The following is a 16,457-nucleotide window of genomic DNA, read 5'->3' on the forward strand; positions in this document are numbered from 1 at the left end:
TTTTCTAAGCTTTGTTATTTCGTGTGTGTGTGTGTGTGTGTGTGTGTGTGTGTGTGTGTGTGTGTGTGTGTTTGTGTGTGTGTTTGTGTGTGTGAGAGTGATATTGTTATTTTGAGTAACTCACATGGCTCTTTGAGTCTATTTCCTTATAGCCATTAAAAAAAAAAGAATAGTAGTTTGACCCTGCTTGCCTTATACAACTTTTGATGCTCAAATTTATTGGAGAATATAATATATGTGTTAATTATATAGGACACTATAAATGTGATGTGGAAAAGCTGAAGAGATAATACAGCAGTTAAAAGGTTTGCCTTGCATGTAGCTGACTCAGGTCTGATTCCCTGAATGCAGCTGACCCAGATTCAATCTCTGACACCACATATGGTCCCCCAACTCTTTTCTTCTCCTTCCTTCCTTCCTTCCTTCCTTCCTTCCTTCCTTCCTTCCTTCCTTCCTTCCTTCCTTCCTTCCTTCCTTCCTTCCTTCCTTCCTTCCTTCCTTCCTTTCTCCCTCCCTCCCTCCCTCCTTCCCTCCCTTCCTCCCTCCCTTCTTCCTTCCTTCCCTTCTTTCCTTTCTTCTTCCCTTCCTCCCTCCCTTCCTTCTTCCCTCCCTCCCTTCTTTCCTTCCTTCCTTCCTTCCTTTCCTTCCTTCTTTCCTTTCCTTCCTTATTTTTTATTTGTTTTTAGAGGTCACATCCAGTAGTACTCAGGGCTTACTTCTGGCTCTATATATTGGAATAACACCTAGCAGGGCTTGGGGTACTAAATAGATTGCTGGGAATTGAACACTGATCAGCTGTGTACAAGGTAAACACCCTATCTGCTGTACTATTGCTCTAGCCCCAGAACTGTGATTTTCTAGATATGTACTTTTTTTTATGCTTTCAGCCTTTAGAATATGCCATTAAATAGGGAGAGATGGTGTGTGTGTGTGTGTGTGTGTGTGTGTGTGTGTGTGTGTTTAAATGATTGCTAAAGTGCAGCATCATTTGAGTCTGCCTGTCAGCCTATCAGAAACGTCATCTATAACCTTCACTGTTTGCAGTTTAATCTCCCCTGCCTCCCCGCGGGCCCTGTTCTGACATTTTAAACCCCATAAATGACAGTAGTGCTCCAAGCCATTTTGAAAAAAGCCAAGCACTTGGAAAAACACAGAGAGACATACCCCTAAATTCTCCTTCCCCTGAACATATGCTCACTCATGCTGCTCATAAGTGGACTCCTAATATATTCACACTCCTGCACTGGACAGTTTGGGAGAAGTCACAGGTCCCCTGAACATGAGTGCATGGACATGGCGGCAGGACACAGCACAAGGGAGCTGGGCTGGCTGTCAGGAGCCCACGCACACACATCTCAGAAGATATGTCATAGACCATTCCCTCCACCTGCAGGGCCCATTGACTCCTCCGATCTTGTACCCTGAAAGGGAATGGGGGAATCCAGAAACCTTGGAAGGCTGGTGATGGGAGCAGTGGATAACATAGGGGCTGAGGTGCTCAGATTTTTGGAGTTTAGGGCAGGTAAGGATGAACATTAACAGGTCCAAGGTCTCCACTCTTGATAAACGTCTGAGCACAAAGGGTTCAAAAGTGGCTGGGGAGATAGCAAAGGGGCTAGGGGCTCCCGATCCCAGTTTGATTCTAGACATGGCATGGCCCTGAGCCAAGTGTGGTTCTGGAGATCACTGGCACCACAATGCCTAAGCAGCACCACATCCTGCTACCCTTCTATTTAACCACTGCTGGCCAGGCCATGTTCTGGTTGGTTTAGTATCACTAGGAATGGCCCCCAAACACCCCAGGTACTGCTTAGGTCTGACCTCCTAAACCTTAGGAGGTCCTTCCCCAAGGCAAACTGACTCTCCCCTAATTTACAGCAACTAACTCACCTCATTTGGGAACATCAAAAGAAGGAAGAAAACCCTGAGCATATGAGGTACAAGCACATAATGGAAGCAGCTGATGGCAAACTCTGTCCAGAACAGCACAGCAGAGCCACTCCTCCTGGGGGTCTTGACCCAGGGCCTACAAAATTACAAGAGGCTCATAAATGCTTGTTGCTTAAATGCCTGTGTGTCAGCTCTGTGTAAGTAGTAAGGGAAATGTGTGGGATGTGGATATGACAGTAAGCGAGAGAGTAAGGGAAAAAAAGAGAGAGAGGCCGGAGCAGTGGCGCAAGTGGTAGGGTGTCTGCCTTGCAAGAGCTAGCCTAGGATGAACAGTGGTTCGATCTCCCAGCGTCCCACATGGTCCCCCAAGCCAGGAGCGATTTCTGTGTGTATAGTCAGGAGTAAGCCCTGTCACCAGGTGTGACCCAAAAACAAAAACAAAAACAGAAAAAAAGAAGAGAGGAGAGAAAAAAGAGAAAGGGAGAGAGAGAAAGAGTAGAGAGAGAGAGCACGCAATTAGATGAGCTAGTCAAGGGCAGTGTCTGAGAAGAAAAGACTTCCAATCTAGGACAAGAAAAGAGAAGCATGAAGCACCTCACACCTGACAGCACTTGTTCCAAAGCTACTGCCTTTTCTTGTCTTGAACTTTGCAGCAAGACCTGTTCCCTCCCTCAAACACGAGACCAATTCCTGAACAAAGTGCCTTAAATTGCTCTTCTTTACCAGGTTTTCTCTCTCCTCTCTAATTTCCTAAAAAAAAAACTTTTTTACAATGTAGGGAAATGGCTCCAAAGCAATTGCTGTGCCAACAAAAGACTGATCCCCATGCAATATAGTATCCTGAGCACTTCTGGGAGCAACCCCTGAGCATTGAGTAGCCACTGAGCACTACCAAGTGTATCCCAAAACCCAAACCAAACAAGTTAACAAACCAAAAATACAGGGAATAGAGAGATAGTGCAGCAGGTAAAGCTCTTCTTGCTTTGTATAAGGTAAACCCAGGTTCAATCCCTGGCACTACATATGGTTCTCTTTTCCTCAACCTGATCCAAATGTGGCCCAAAACCCCAAAAACAAACAAACTTTAAGTATAGTATAGTACAGTATAGTCCTAGATGCCCCCAAGCACACCAGGGTAGCTGAAGTCATCCCTGGCACTTCAGGACCAGAGCAGCTCTGCATCCTTGAGCCCTAGGATTGAATCAACCCATCTGGCTCAGAACAGTAGAAAGGGACCCTTGGATTCTCTGAGCCTAGGTTGAGAGGCCTCTAAAAAAACTAAACTATTTACTTCTGTCAAATTAATCTCTAAGTGGGAAATGGTGAGAAGGGTGAATTAGGACAAACTGCAGTCTGCAGGCATTGTCCCAGACTGATAGCTTTGCTCCTTGGGAGCTGGACATTCCTGCCAAGGACAGGCTCTGGACAGCCCTGCTGGATTCTGAGAGGCTTCTTGGATTCTTAGAGGCAGAACTGGCTCCCCAGGCTCTGCCTAGCATCCCCTCAAGTCAGCTTGCACTTTAAGGAACTTGTTTCCATGGCTACCAATTAGTGTCAGAAAGTGAGGACTGTGATATCTGGGTGGGTGTTGGGTGAGGAGCCATCCTTCCTGGCGCAGTGTCTGCAACCTTTCAAGGAAAGAAGAGATGCAAACACATGGCCCTTCTGAGGAGCCTGGGTCTGGTCAGAGCCCAGGAGCACTGGATCTCTGACCTCCTGCAGTGTGTCTACCCAGTGCTCCACAATACTGACAAGGCTGTGGGCCCATAGAGACATGTGGGACACATTGGAAGGAAATAATCAACTGCCATCACTGCCTATGCTCCGCAAGGTCAAGAGAGGCATTGGAGTCTCCCTTTATTTGAGGCGTGGGGGCTGAGGGTGGGCAACTGTAAACACAGCCCGGAAGGAGGAAGGCTGTAGCTCTCAGCAGAGGACATCTAGCCAGGCCTCACAGAAGACTTTCACCCTCACCCACCTCAATGGGGGATGCTTTTTGGTCCATGGGAGAAAAGTACATGCGTTAAATAAAAGAGTTTGGGCAGAAGGCAATGTTTTATTTTATTCTTTTTTTTTTTTTTTTTGGTTTTTGGGCCACACTCGGCGGTGCTCAGGGGTTACTCCTGGCTGTCTGCTCAGAAATAGCTCCTGGCAGGCACTGGGGACCATATGGGACACCAGGATTCGAACCAACCACCTTTGGTCCTGGATCGGCAGCTTGCAAGGCAAACGCTGCTGTGCTATCTCTCCGGGCCCTTTTATTCATTTTTAATGCTATTTTTGGGTGGTTTGGAGGCTGTACCTGGCAGTGTTCAGGGGCCATTGCTGCTGGTAAACCAGGCTCAGCAACTCAAGTGCCTTAATGCCTGTACTATCTCTTTAGGCCCATGATTTAAATAAAATAGTCGAGGGGCCGGAGAGATAGCATGGAGGTAAGGCATGTCCTTTCATGCAGAAGGACAGTGGTTCGAATCCCGGTATCCCATACAGTCCTGAGTGTAGAGTCAGGAGTAAACCCTGAGCGTTGCTGGGTGTGACCCAAAAAAGCAAAAACAAAAAAGTAGGGGCCGGGCGGTGGCGCTAGAGGTAAGGTGCCTGCCTTGCCTGCGCTAGCCTAGGACGGACCGCGGTTCGACTGGTGTCCCATATGGTCCCCCAAGCCAGGAGCGACTTCTGAGCGCATAGCCAGGAGTAACCCCTGAGCGTCAAATGGGTGTGGCCCAAAAACCAAAAAAAAAAAAAAAAAAAAAGAATCTAGAGAGATATCCCAAAGGACATATGCTTAATATTCAAGACTCCTGTTTTGTTTATATTTTCTTTTTTCCTGGCTTGAGGGTCACACTTAGTGGTACTCAGGACTTCCTCCCGGCTCTGTGCTCAGGAATCACTCCTTATGGCCTCGGGGGACTGTACATAGCACTATGGGTTGAACCTAGGTCAGCTGCCTACAACAAAAGCATCCTACTCACTGTACTACTGCTCTGGCCCCAGGAGCCCTGGATTGATCCCTATCTCCCCAGCACCTCTAGGAATAAACTCCAAGTACAAAATCAGTAATAAACCTTGAGCACTACTGTGCATGCCTCTCCCCAACCAAAAAAAAATATATCGGAAGCCCAACAAGAAAACATCCAGAGAGTATAGGAAAAAACAGTCAGTAGGACTTAGCTCACTGATTCTTGGACAGAAAATAAGACATAGGTTTAAAGCAAAAACAAAAAAAACTTCTGACAGTGTAAACCTCTAGTTCATTAGGACCAAGGCTATTCTTCCTGAGGACCATGGCCACGTTGGGTGATAGTTCTAATCAGAAGCAAAGAGGCAGAAGCAGGACTGTGTCTGTGTCCTTAGGGAATGAGAGAAGGCTAGGCCCTCGTGTACCAGACATCTCTGCCTTGAGTGGGGCAGGACTGCTTTGAAGTTGTTGAGGAGGATGAGGATGAGGGTGGGAAACAGAAGCGGGATATTTTTCATACCCTATCCTTTTTATAGGAACTCTAGAAGAGAGGGCAGAAATTATTTGGAGGCAGCATCTGGAAGCTGACCCAGGGTGTGGGAACTTTCCTAAGGAGCCCAGGAAAGCATCACCTATGAGGGCATGCACTGGGAAAGTGGAGGGAGAAGACTCCACAGTGCACACTCAAAAAAGGCCTTCTCTGGAGCTAGCCAAGGTCTTACAGATCTGTCTCCAGTTGGGGAGAGGTGACCAAGTTTTCCTGAAATCACAATTACACCATGCAAGGAAAGAGGTATGGCCTTAGGAGAGGCTACTTTTCAGTAGATACAAGGGAAGGCTAGGAGCCTGTGTTACTGAGGAAGGCTGCACTGACCAGATCACTCTTCATTTGCAGATGAGAAACTGGAAGTTGAGATTGGAGAAGAGAGCCTACACTACAGCAATCTCACTGTCTTACACAGAATATAAGCATGTCAGTGTTGACCACTCAGGCTGTTTTTATTTTTCAGCCTTTGGGACACATTTTGGTGATACTTAGGGGTAACGCTTGACTCTGCACTCAGGAAGTGCTCAGAACTCATATGGGAAGCTAGGCATCAAGGTTAGACTAACCATATGCAAGACAAGTACTCTACCTATTGTGCTTTCTCTCTAGCCCCCACAACAACTCAGTCTTAACCTCACAGAGACAAGTTTGCCATGTGAGACCCCTCAGCAGTACTGTGTGAGTCATGAAGTGAACTTACTTCCTGTTCTATGGAGGACAGTCAGTTGAAGCAGAGGGATCTCTGGGAGATTGATTTTAGGGGCTGAGAATGTGTGGTAAAACTCAATATAGTTTTTTTGTTTTGTTTTGTTTTTGTTTTTGGGCCACACCCGGCATTGTTCAGGGGTTACTCCTGGCTGTCTGCTCAGAAATAGCTCCTGGCAGGCACGGGGGGCCATATGGGACACCGGGATTCGAACCAACCACCTTTGGTCCTGGATCGGCTGCTTGCAAGGCAAACGCCGCTGTGCTATCTCTCCGGGCCCCTCAATATAGTTTCTTAAAGTCAGGGTGCAGAGATATTGTGCCAGGCTCCCTTGATCCAGGAAGCCTCACCCCCTTCTGGAAAGTGGAGACTCTGGCCTTAACCCCTCTCAGCCAAGGTCACAGAGCAGGCTGACCCAGGCCTCAGAGAAATTTTTTTGACAGATGTGCCAGATTGACCAAAAGATGAAGGGTTTTGAGGGGATTATTCTGTCTGCTCCATGCCTGGCTTCTAAATCCCCAGTGAATGGAATCTTTTCTGATCTCCCTGGAGGCTTCCAAAAGAAGGCAGGACAGTCAGCAGGGGGCTAGCCAACGGCAGCTCCAGGACCTGTTCCAGGGCAACCAGCTACTCAGAAAGCCTGAGAGAAGACACTTACTGAGTGCTTTATAGGAGTGTGGAAAGGAGTAGATGAGGTGACAGAGAACAGGAAAAGTGGAAGGAATGCTTCTCTCAGGACTGGCTCTCTAAGGACCTGCCACTACTCCAGAAAGAGCAGGTTGGCTGGTCCAGGCCTGGCTTGTCTACTGCCTGCTGGGCAGGGCCAGTCAGGTCTGACTGAAGATTTGGGAAGTTGCTGAAGAGGATGATGTGTACATGGGGGGCGGGCACTGGGGCCATGGCAGAACTGGGTGAGTGTAGGAAACAGTGAAGGAAGCCATGACTCTTCCATCCCTCTCCAAGTGTTGAACTTGCTGGGGCCACAAGCTAAGGTGTCAGTGGTCTTTGCCCTCCTTTCTCTGGCTAGGAGAAAAAGGACATGGAGCCACCTTCGGGGAAGGACTCAGAGACAGAAGCAAAGAGACAGCAGCTTTTGGCAGCTCTGATGTCTCTGCCAGGCTACTCAGGAGACTCTCCCTGCCCCTTCCTGTTCTTCCTGCACCCCGAGGGCCATGGACATGTACTCCAGGTCCCCTGAACCTTGTATGTGGGGGCAGAGTAAACAGCCCCGACCATGTCCACAAGCAGGGCCTTTTCCGTTCACTCTGCCCCCTTGGCCCGCCCCACAACCACATTTCCCTTCATGACCTTGTGCCTCCTCTGTGGGTCTCCTTTCTTCTCCCTTCAAGGAAAAGCCAGGCAGGGCGGGCTGGGGATCAGGAGGGGGCGAGGCGGCTGAGGGGCTGAGCCAATCGCGGGTGTGCAAGGTGCAGAGTAATCAGCGGAGCCGCTGGTGAGCGGGTCACTCAGTAGTGTGCACATCAGGGTGAAATCCTTTCAGCTCTTTGCCAAACCCCTAGTGAAAGACAATCAGGCTCGCTGTCACTGAGCTAATTCTGTCTATATAAAAGCAGTAATGAAATTCACGGCAGGATTACCCTCTCCATCCAATGGGCCAGCGTCGTGGTGACATATCTCTCTTATTGCCCGAATGTAACACACCATCTAATTTACGTCGTGTAGCGAGCAGGAATGAAATGTTCATAAAGAATTGCTGCATCTCGTCACCTTAACTGCGGCCCGGGGCTCTGAGGCATCTGTCAGGGAGAGGAACAGGAGGAGGGAGGGCGGGCGGGGCTCAGGGAGCAGCAGCCAGGGGCAGGAGTTCTGGGGGGCTGCTGTTTCTTAATAGGACCAAGTGCAGGCAGAGGGAGGTGTAGGGATGGGCTGGGGTAGGGAGAAGAGAAGGGAAGGGGGGCATGGAGGGCTTTGGCAAGGTAAGGATAAATAAGGGTAGGATGAAGTGGTCTGGAGGGAGTGTTTGGAAGTCTCTGGACGAGACCCGGGAGCTGGAGTTCCAGACAAGCATGTTTGAGTCTGGACAAATTTGAGAAGCAATGTGAGCACCTAAGTGGCAGGGGCCTTTGGGTGTCTTCCAGGCTGAGGACCTCCAGAAGTCTCTTCCATTCCCTGCAAGCGGAGATCCTTTCCCTTTTGAAGGTTGTCAGAACCCAACTCTCCAGCAGACCAGCAAGGAGACCTTGTTAGAGGTGAACAGACGCAGCAAGCTTTACAAACCTGGAGTTTGAGGTACAGCTACTCCTGACCCCTTATCTGCAACTGCAGGAATGAGGCTTTGCCTTTCTGTCCCCCATTTCCACTGTGCATCCAGTCCAAGACCACTGCCATCTGTTGATGCCAAGTCAACTCAACCCCCTCTTTACTAGTCATCCCAGTCAGGCCCTCTGGTTTCTTCACCTGGTTGTGCCCATCTCCAAGCTTCCCCCCAAAATGCAGCCATGGCTGCCATCGTTCTCTTAGGAGAAAGATTAAAATTCAAGTCTCCAACTTTTGGGCTCCACACTCCCAGTTGCTAACTGTGCTCCAGCCATACTGACCTTTCTTGGTTGTCTGGGTGTGCCATATTACTGGCAGGGATGTGCCATGTAATTTTCTCTCATTGGAAGATCTTCTCAGGAGTGGAAAAGCCCCTCTCACAAGGCTTCCTTCTCTAGTCCCCCTGCCTAGTCAGCCAAAATATTGCATCCAGGGAAAACAGTTTGGAACCAAAGCATTCAGTTGACTCTCTCTACTTTCTCTAATACTTTCTTAGTGTCGTTTCCTTCATTGAACAGCACACATCACACATTACAAAGATGCTATTTATTTTGGGACCAGTTGACAGTAGCCTATATTGAAGGCTGAACTCCTCCTCTGAACTCCATGCTCCAGGAAGACAGAGACGTGCTTGTTTTGCCCATCATTTTCTTTTTTTGCACCTGATACAGCACCTGGTCACTTTGTAGTTGCTGGATAAAGACATGCTAAAAGAAGGAAGGAGGGGCCTGCATTCTTAGGCCAGGGCAAGAAACTCTGCTCATTCCATCTCTCATTCATTCAGTGAATATTTGTGTTCCAGGCACTGTCAGTGGCACCATGACCATGGTGAGAAACAAGGAAAAACACAATCCCAAGAGGGAGACATACAAGTTATTAGAGAACCATGATTCTAACCCATCCTACACTGCTTTCCTACATAGAAGAGCCTCATCCTGGCTGAGTCACCTGCAAGAATACTGATGTGCTACTCCAGGTACCAAAGTTGCCTAGTCTCTCAGAAGAGCTGCCCAGAAGGCAAACCCTGCCCAATCCAGTCCATTTTCCTCCAATACCATAGGCTTGGGTTAGGATGGCAAAACTCTGAAGGGAGCCTTGTGGGAAGGAGACCAAACATCATGTAGATGCAGGGGTCCTCAAACTTTTTAAACAAGGGGCCAGTTCACTGTCCCTCAGACCATTGGAGGGTCTGACTATAGTAAAAACAAAACTTATGAACGAATTCTTATGCACACTGCATATATCTTATTTTGCAATGAAGAAACAAAACAGATACAAATACAATATGTGGCCCGCGGGCCATAGTTTGAGGACCACTGAGAGGGTCAGGCTACATGTCCTTGTGCAAGGTAGCCCTTCCTCATGACTCCAGAGAGATTTACTTGGTAGTTGATGTATGTGTGTGGACATGTGTTTGCCAATGTACACACATATTATCAACAGACCTGTCCTCCTGTTGGCTCTCTTGTATACCTATGGTACCTACTCACTATGAATGCAGATGCCTGTATTCGCATCCCAAAATTCCCTTCCCACAGAAGTCTATTAGATCATGCTCCCCGTTCAGCTTTTCCATCTGCTTCAATTCTGCACCTGAATCTCCGGTGTACCTGGTAGCAGCTTTGGAGCAAGGTTGTGTACCATGTGTTTTCACTCATTTTGAGGAAAGTTCTGCTTCTTGGCAGCAGGCAACTTTTTCTTGATCAAAGAGCTAATGCATAGATGTATCATCAAAGAGATAATATATGCCTGGCACACAGTCTTCTCTCAATTCCTGTTAGCTATTAACATGATTATAGCTCATTTGTCCTCCCTGACCAGAAGGCATCCCTCCTCTCCACAGCCCTCCTAGGGCTGGAAATACAAGGACCCTTCTCCACTCCTGCCAGGGAACTGTGTGAGCTTCAGTGCACGACAAGTATCTCCTGGGGTTAGAGGGCTCCAAGCCACTGTCATCTGTCTCTCTCAGTAGGACAAGAATCTTACACACCCCTGGCAGGAAGGATTTACTCATATTTTCTAGGGTCTCCATAAAATAAATCTCAGGAGTCTCTTTAGATGATGCCTTTAAAACCTAAAATCTCAGAGTCTTACATTGCTTCCTAAACCCATCTTCTGGGTCCTCCTTTGGCCAGTACCTTTTCTCGGGACCCACTGACCAGTGGTCACCAGAAATTTGCAGTTTCTATTCCGCCCAGGAGACTGACCTTCCCAGCTAGTGATCAGTTCTGTGGTTCTGTTAAAGGCTGATGTTTTAAACAAATCCCATGTCTTCAAGGTCATGCAAGCTAGCACAGACCATGCAGAAAGCAGGGTGAAAGGGCCGAAGGGCTGAGAGTAGAGCACTGCTTTCCTCACAAAGAATCAGGATTCTGGAGCCCAAGCCTTAGTATAGCAGGTCGGGCATTTGCCTTGCAGCAGACCTGGGTTTGATACCTGGCACCCCCATAAGATCCCCCGAACCCTCCAGGAGTGATTCCTGAGTGCAGACAGGACTAATTTCAGAGTATCACTGGGTGTGGACCCCAAACAAACAAACAATCAGGATTATCCATATAATAGCTGTTTGTCAGCTGGCATAAAACATTCTCTTTAGGGGCTGTGGAAACTCAGGGGCTAAACATAGGGGCTCAATAAGAACAAGGGCACATTTTGTCTGATTGGACAGACAAGAAGAGGATGAAAGACCTTAAAGGGTCTGGGCCAGAGAGAACACTCAGTGGGCTAAATGCTTGTTTTACTTGCAGAAGGTCCAGATTTAAACTTCAGGTCTTCTTTGCGCTGCCAAGAGCAATCCCTGAATATAGAGCCAGGAGTAGCTCTCAAACACTGTCAATGTGCCCCCTACCCCACCCCCCACCAAAAACATCCCCCCCCAAATCCATAAACTAGAAAAGGTTGAGGATGGATTAGCCATTGCTCTCTAAACCTGACCTTGTGTTTATGTAACACCCACACAACAGACCCTTTTTTCCCCCCACTCCTCATTTTCCTTCCCCCACACTATCATAAATGATACTCTGGTGGCTGTTTCAACTGCAACACTATCTACCCAGGGAAGCCTGAGCTCCCCAGCTGCTCACCAGATCCTATCCCCTAAACCCAGCTGGTTAGAATTCTCAAAGACCCCAAATGTGAATTTGGCTTCAGTCCTCAACTACCTGTGAAACATTTGGCCTCATTCTCTGTGGACAGGGACAGGTCTGCTGGCCTCACCACTAGCTCCTTGCACCCCTTTCATGCAGAGTACTCCAGAGGTGAGCAAGGAACATGCTGACTTTCTTGAAAAGCAGCACTCCTAAGGCACCTTTCTGTTTCCCATTAGAGTTCCCAGATTAGGGTAGCATTCCTCCAGGTTCCGCTTACTCCTGGGTGGGCCAAGGCTCTTCTTCATTGAGCTGGACAGCTGTTTAGTCATCGGGCAGCAGGAGAGAGAGAGAGGGGAGCCATGCAGCTCAGCCCTGCCCAGCCTGCGTGACCTGCTCTGATAACAGCAAAGATAATGTTCCACCTTCCTGGGCTTGTCGAAGTGCTTTGTGAGCACCTACAGACACTGAATGGTTTAAAACTGTGTCTGCAGAAAACAGCAACCAACATCCAATATGCGTGGCAATCAGTGCGATGGTGAGAGGGTATCTAAGTGGGGAGAGGCAAAAAGAGGCTCTCAAAATGGAAACTAACTGATGAGTACAAGAAAGAGGCACATTAAATATAGCTGCACTCCTTGGCTTTGCAGGCTCTCCTCAAGCTGGCAACTCCGTGTGGTGGGCACTACTTGCTCAGTGTCATTAACTTCGCTGGTAATCTTCAGGGATATGTAATTATGCTGTAGTTAGTGATTGTTCTCTAAGTAAACCCTTGGTGTAGTTACCATGTAAGTCAACGGTATTTACAGGATATTTTTTCTGCCTGTAACTCAAAGCCTTACCGAAACAAATTGGAATTGCCTTCTGGAGGCCGTTGTTATAAATTACAGACCCAACATCTGTCCACATCTGCAATGTCTAGACAGCCTGTCTCAGCTGCAAGAGAGGAAAGAGATGAACATGGTGGGGAGGGGTGGGTGAAGAAGGGAGACATATGAGGAGTGGCAGAGGGAAATTTTAGATTCATACTATTTCACTCTTTACAGGTTTACCCAAAAGAGGCCTGTGCTGGGGTGGGGGGAGGGCTACAGATGTAGCCCAGTGCATGCTTTGCATGTATATCTGCATCCTCAGTACAATTCCTTTTTGCACAAAAAGAAGGAAGGGATGAATGAAAGGAAAGGAAAGGAAAGGAAAGGAAAGGAAAGGAAAGGAAAGGAAAGGAAAGGAAAGGAAAGGAAAGGAAAGGAAAGGAAAGGAAAGGAAAGGAAAGGAAAGGAAAGGAAAGGAAAGGAAAGGAAAGGAAAGGAAAGGAAGGTAGGAAGGAAAGAAGGAAGGAAGGAAGGAAGGAAGGAAGGAAGGAAGGAAGGAAGGAAGGAAGGAAGGAAGGAAGGAAGGAAGGAAGGAAGTTGTGTTGACTGCAGAAATGGAACTGAGAACCAGAGAGATAGTACAGAAAGTAAGGTTTTTGACTCTGGTTCTATTCATAGTACTGTATATCCCCTAGTACTACTAAGAGTAACTCTTGAGCACCACCAGGTGTGGCCTACCCAACCAACCCCCCCCCCAAAAAAAAATAAAATAAAAAGAAGAAATGGACTTGAATCTTCACAGCCTCTCATCAAACTCTGTAGAGTTTGGGCCTGAATGTGTGGGTAATAGAGTCACTTTTCTTGGCCACCACTCAGCCTTGAAGGTTTGCAGAGGTCATAGTGGAACGAGAGAGAGAGAGAGAGAGAGAGAGAGAGAGAGAGAGAGAGAGAGAGAGAGAGAGAGAGAGAGAGAGAGAGAGAGAGAGAGAGAGAGAGAGAGAGAGCTAGAAATGGTGGGATAGAGAGGCTACATAGATAGGAGAATTCACTTTTCTCCAAATTCCCTCTCCCTCTCTCCCTCTCCCTGACTCTCGCCCCCACCTGGCTCAGCCTTTCCAGAGAAGGTTCACATTTGCCTGCCTTTCCTGTGGTCTTTTTCCTGCACCCACGATAAGGAGCCTGCCCGTCAGCTGAGTGATTGTATTTTTTTACAGTTCCTAGCACAAACCTTCTCATTTATATGTAAAGCAGCCATTAGTCATAGCTCCGTTCCCACACACTGCCTGATGTACAATCACATTTTGCAGCGGATGAATCTTTCCACACAGCTGCTCTGCTATGAATAATCCGTCTCCAGGCCCATAAATCAGAAAAAAATCATGCACCTCGTTCGCCTGATCCTTACACAAAGTCATATATTTTACATGAGGACGAGCTAAATATTCATGAGTCTGAAAGGCTTTTTTCATAGGCACTTGTTGGGGTTGTTTTCTACTATTGGGGGGATACCAAGGTTGTCTTTAGGAGAACCAGGGATTTTCAAGGAGGAGAGAGAGAGAGAGAGAGAGAGAGAGAGAGAGAGAGAGAGAGAGAGAGAGAGAGAGAGCATGTGTATATGTGAGAGGAGGGAGGGAAAGAGGAAGAAGGGAGGGGAGAGAGAAAAGAGAGAGAAAGAGAATAAAATTGATTGAGATTCTGAGCTTACCTCCTAGTCTATGAGTCAGGTGGGACAAAGGATGCTCCTGTGAGGTCTTACAAATGTGATGAATCCTTGTTAACCTGTGTTTGCCTCCTGTTCAGAACTGTGGCTATTGCCGCTCTCACCTTTGAGCTCAACTCATGAACCTTGCTCTCTGAACTGTGTTCTTTGACCTATACAGCTCTAGATCTCTCTGACCATTCTGGGAAGGGAGGAAGCTGGGAACCCCACACTGGTTTGACAAAAGTGCAATTTGGGTGAGGGAGAAGTGGGAAATGAAAGCACATTATGAGTCTTTGACAGATCCCTGGAATTGAGTTTACATGCCATTCTGCTGACTTTCCTCCAGCCCTGCTTGGTCTCCCCACACTTGGTCTAACCTCCATAACCCCAAACACTCTAAAATCACCCCCACCTCATTCTCCTATAAGCTGTCCCTGCTCATATAACCACTGTCTTTGCCACAGATACTCTTCCTGCATATCTCTTTAAACTGTTCCCACAAATGCAAATTTTAACCCCTCCAGGAAGCTTCCTACTATTAAAGAGGGGGAAGGCGTGGGTTAATACAGTCCCTATCCCTACTCCCCACCTCAATCTTCATATCTACTCTGCTGGCAGGTGATTTTCATTTTCATTTGTCTGCATGTGCAGTGGCACCGTCTGTCTGACTCATTAATGCCGTGGTCTGCAGCGGTTTGTACTGTGTCCTCACTTCCTTTGGAAGCATAGAAAATTCTCCTGGCATTTGAGAACTTAAGCTCTTAACAAGCTTATGAACCTATTTATAGGGGCTGGAGAGACAGTGCAGGGATTAAGATGTTTGCCTTGCACACTGTCAATTCTGGTTTAATTCCCAACACCTATCGTTACCCCGACATCACTAAGTGTAGCCTTGGAGGCTGCCTGAGCACTATCAAGGTGAATTGGGTAAGCTCTGACTCCATAGAGTCAGAAAATCTCTGCATTCAGTCCTTGCATTAAATACCTGTTTAATTGGTTGGACAAGAATCACTGGAGGGTCCCCTGGCCTCCTGAGGAGACACATTTCCACACCTCTACAAAAAGAGCATAGTTGGGGGGGATTGGAGAGACAGTGCAGTGATTAGAACATTTGCCTTGCACTTGGCTGACCCCAGGTTGGATCCAGGCACCACATATGGTCCTCTGAACCACCGCAGGAATGATCCCTGAGAACAAAAAGAGCCAGGAGCAAGCCCTGCCAGGGATGGCATCAAAATAAAACAAAACAACAAAACCAAGTATTTGTAGGTAGAGATATTTTGGGTTTGGCTTTAGATCTGGAAATTTATGTGAGAAATCACACTCTTTTGCCTTTGTGGTAATGATCATGCCTTGGGTGCCTGGAGCTGTCTTCAGAGAAAGAATATTTAGAAATGTGTAGTGACATCTCCATGGGGACGATCACTTGGTTATCTAATGGAGGAGCAAACTGAGGCTTCACCATGCAAATGACTTTCTCAAAGTCAAATCAAGAACAGACAAGATGGGGCTGGAGCAATAGAATAGCATAGAATAGTATATGGCTGACCCGGGTTCAATCCCTGGCATCCCATATGGTCCCCCACATCTGCCAAGAGTGATTTCTAAATGCAGAGTCAGGAGTAACTCCTGAGTGCTGCCAGGAGTGGCTCCAAAACAAACAAACAAACAAGAACAGACAGGAAGTGGGGCCGAGGTAATAGTACAGCAGGTGGGGTCGCTTGGCCTGGTACCAGCAACCTAGATTCGATTGCCAGTACCCCATATGGTCCTCTGAACACTTCCAGGGGTGATCCCTGAGTGCAGAGCCAGAAATAAGTCCTGAGCATAGCCTGATATTGCCCCAAAACAAATAACAACCACAAAAAGAAAGAAAAAGAGAGAGTAAAGGACGCTGCAATGATGCCAAGTACCCTGCATCAGGCCAAAGGGTGGGGGACTGAAAACCTTTGCCCCCTTCCCTAAGTCCTCCTGGCTCATCTACTCCATAGCCCTTTAATCCTGCTCTCTATCCTCTCTTGCTAATATTCAGAAAGAATTAAGTAAAAAAAAGCTGCCAGAGAAGAGGAAAAAGTCCAAACCATCACAGATGGCAGACTCGCAAATTTAATTTAAAATCATTCTTTATTATCCAAAATATTAAAATTAAAGCTATAATGCCCAAAGGAAAACACAGATTAAAACCCCCTATGTTTCACAGCCTCTTCCTCAGGGGGTCCCCCAAACATGGAGAAAGAATGCTTTGAAAAGAAAGCAGGAGTGCAAGTGCAAAGAGCCAGCTGTAGATCATGAAGCCAAACGCTTAGTGACTGACCCAATCAGTTTCCCTTAAAGCCAAACCCCAACTGTTTCATATGCAATTAATGATTGCCCTGGCAAATGAAAGTGCTTCAAGTCATCGCAGGCAGCGCTGAATGAGAAGACACACAGCAGTCACAGGTAGCTCATCCTTGGCATCTACATAATGATATTACCAGGCTA

The sequence above is a fragment of the Suncus etruscus genome, chromosome 17 (assembly GCF_024139225.1).
Source record: "Suncus etruscus isolate mSunEtr1 chromosome 17, mSunEtr1.pri.cur, whole genome shotgun sequence".
NCBI classification, from domain to species: domain Eukaryota; kingdom Metazoa; phylum Chordata; class Mammalia; order Eulipotyphla; family Soricidae; genus Suncus; species Suncus etruscus.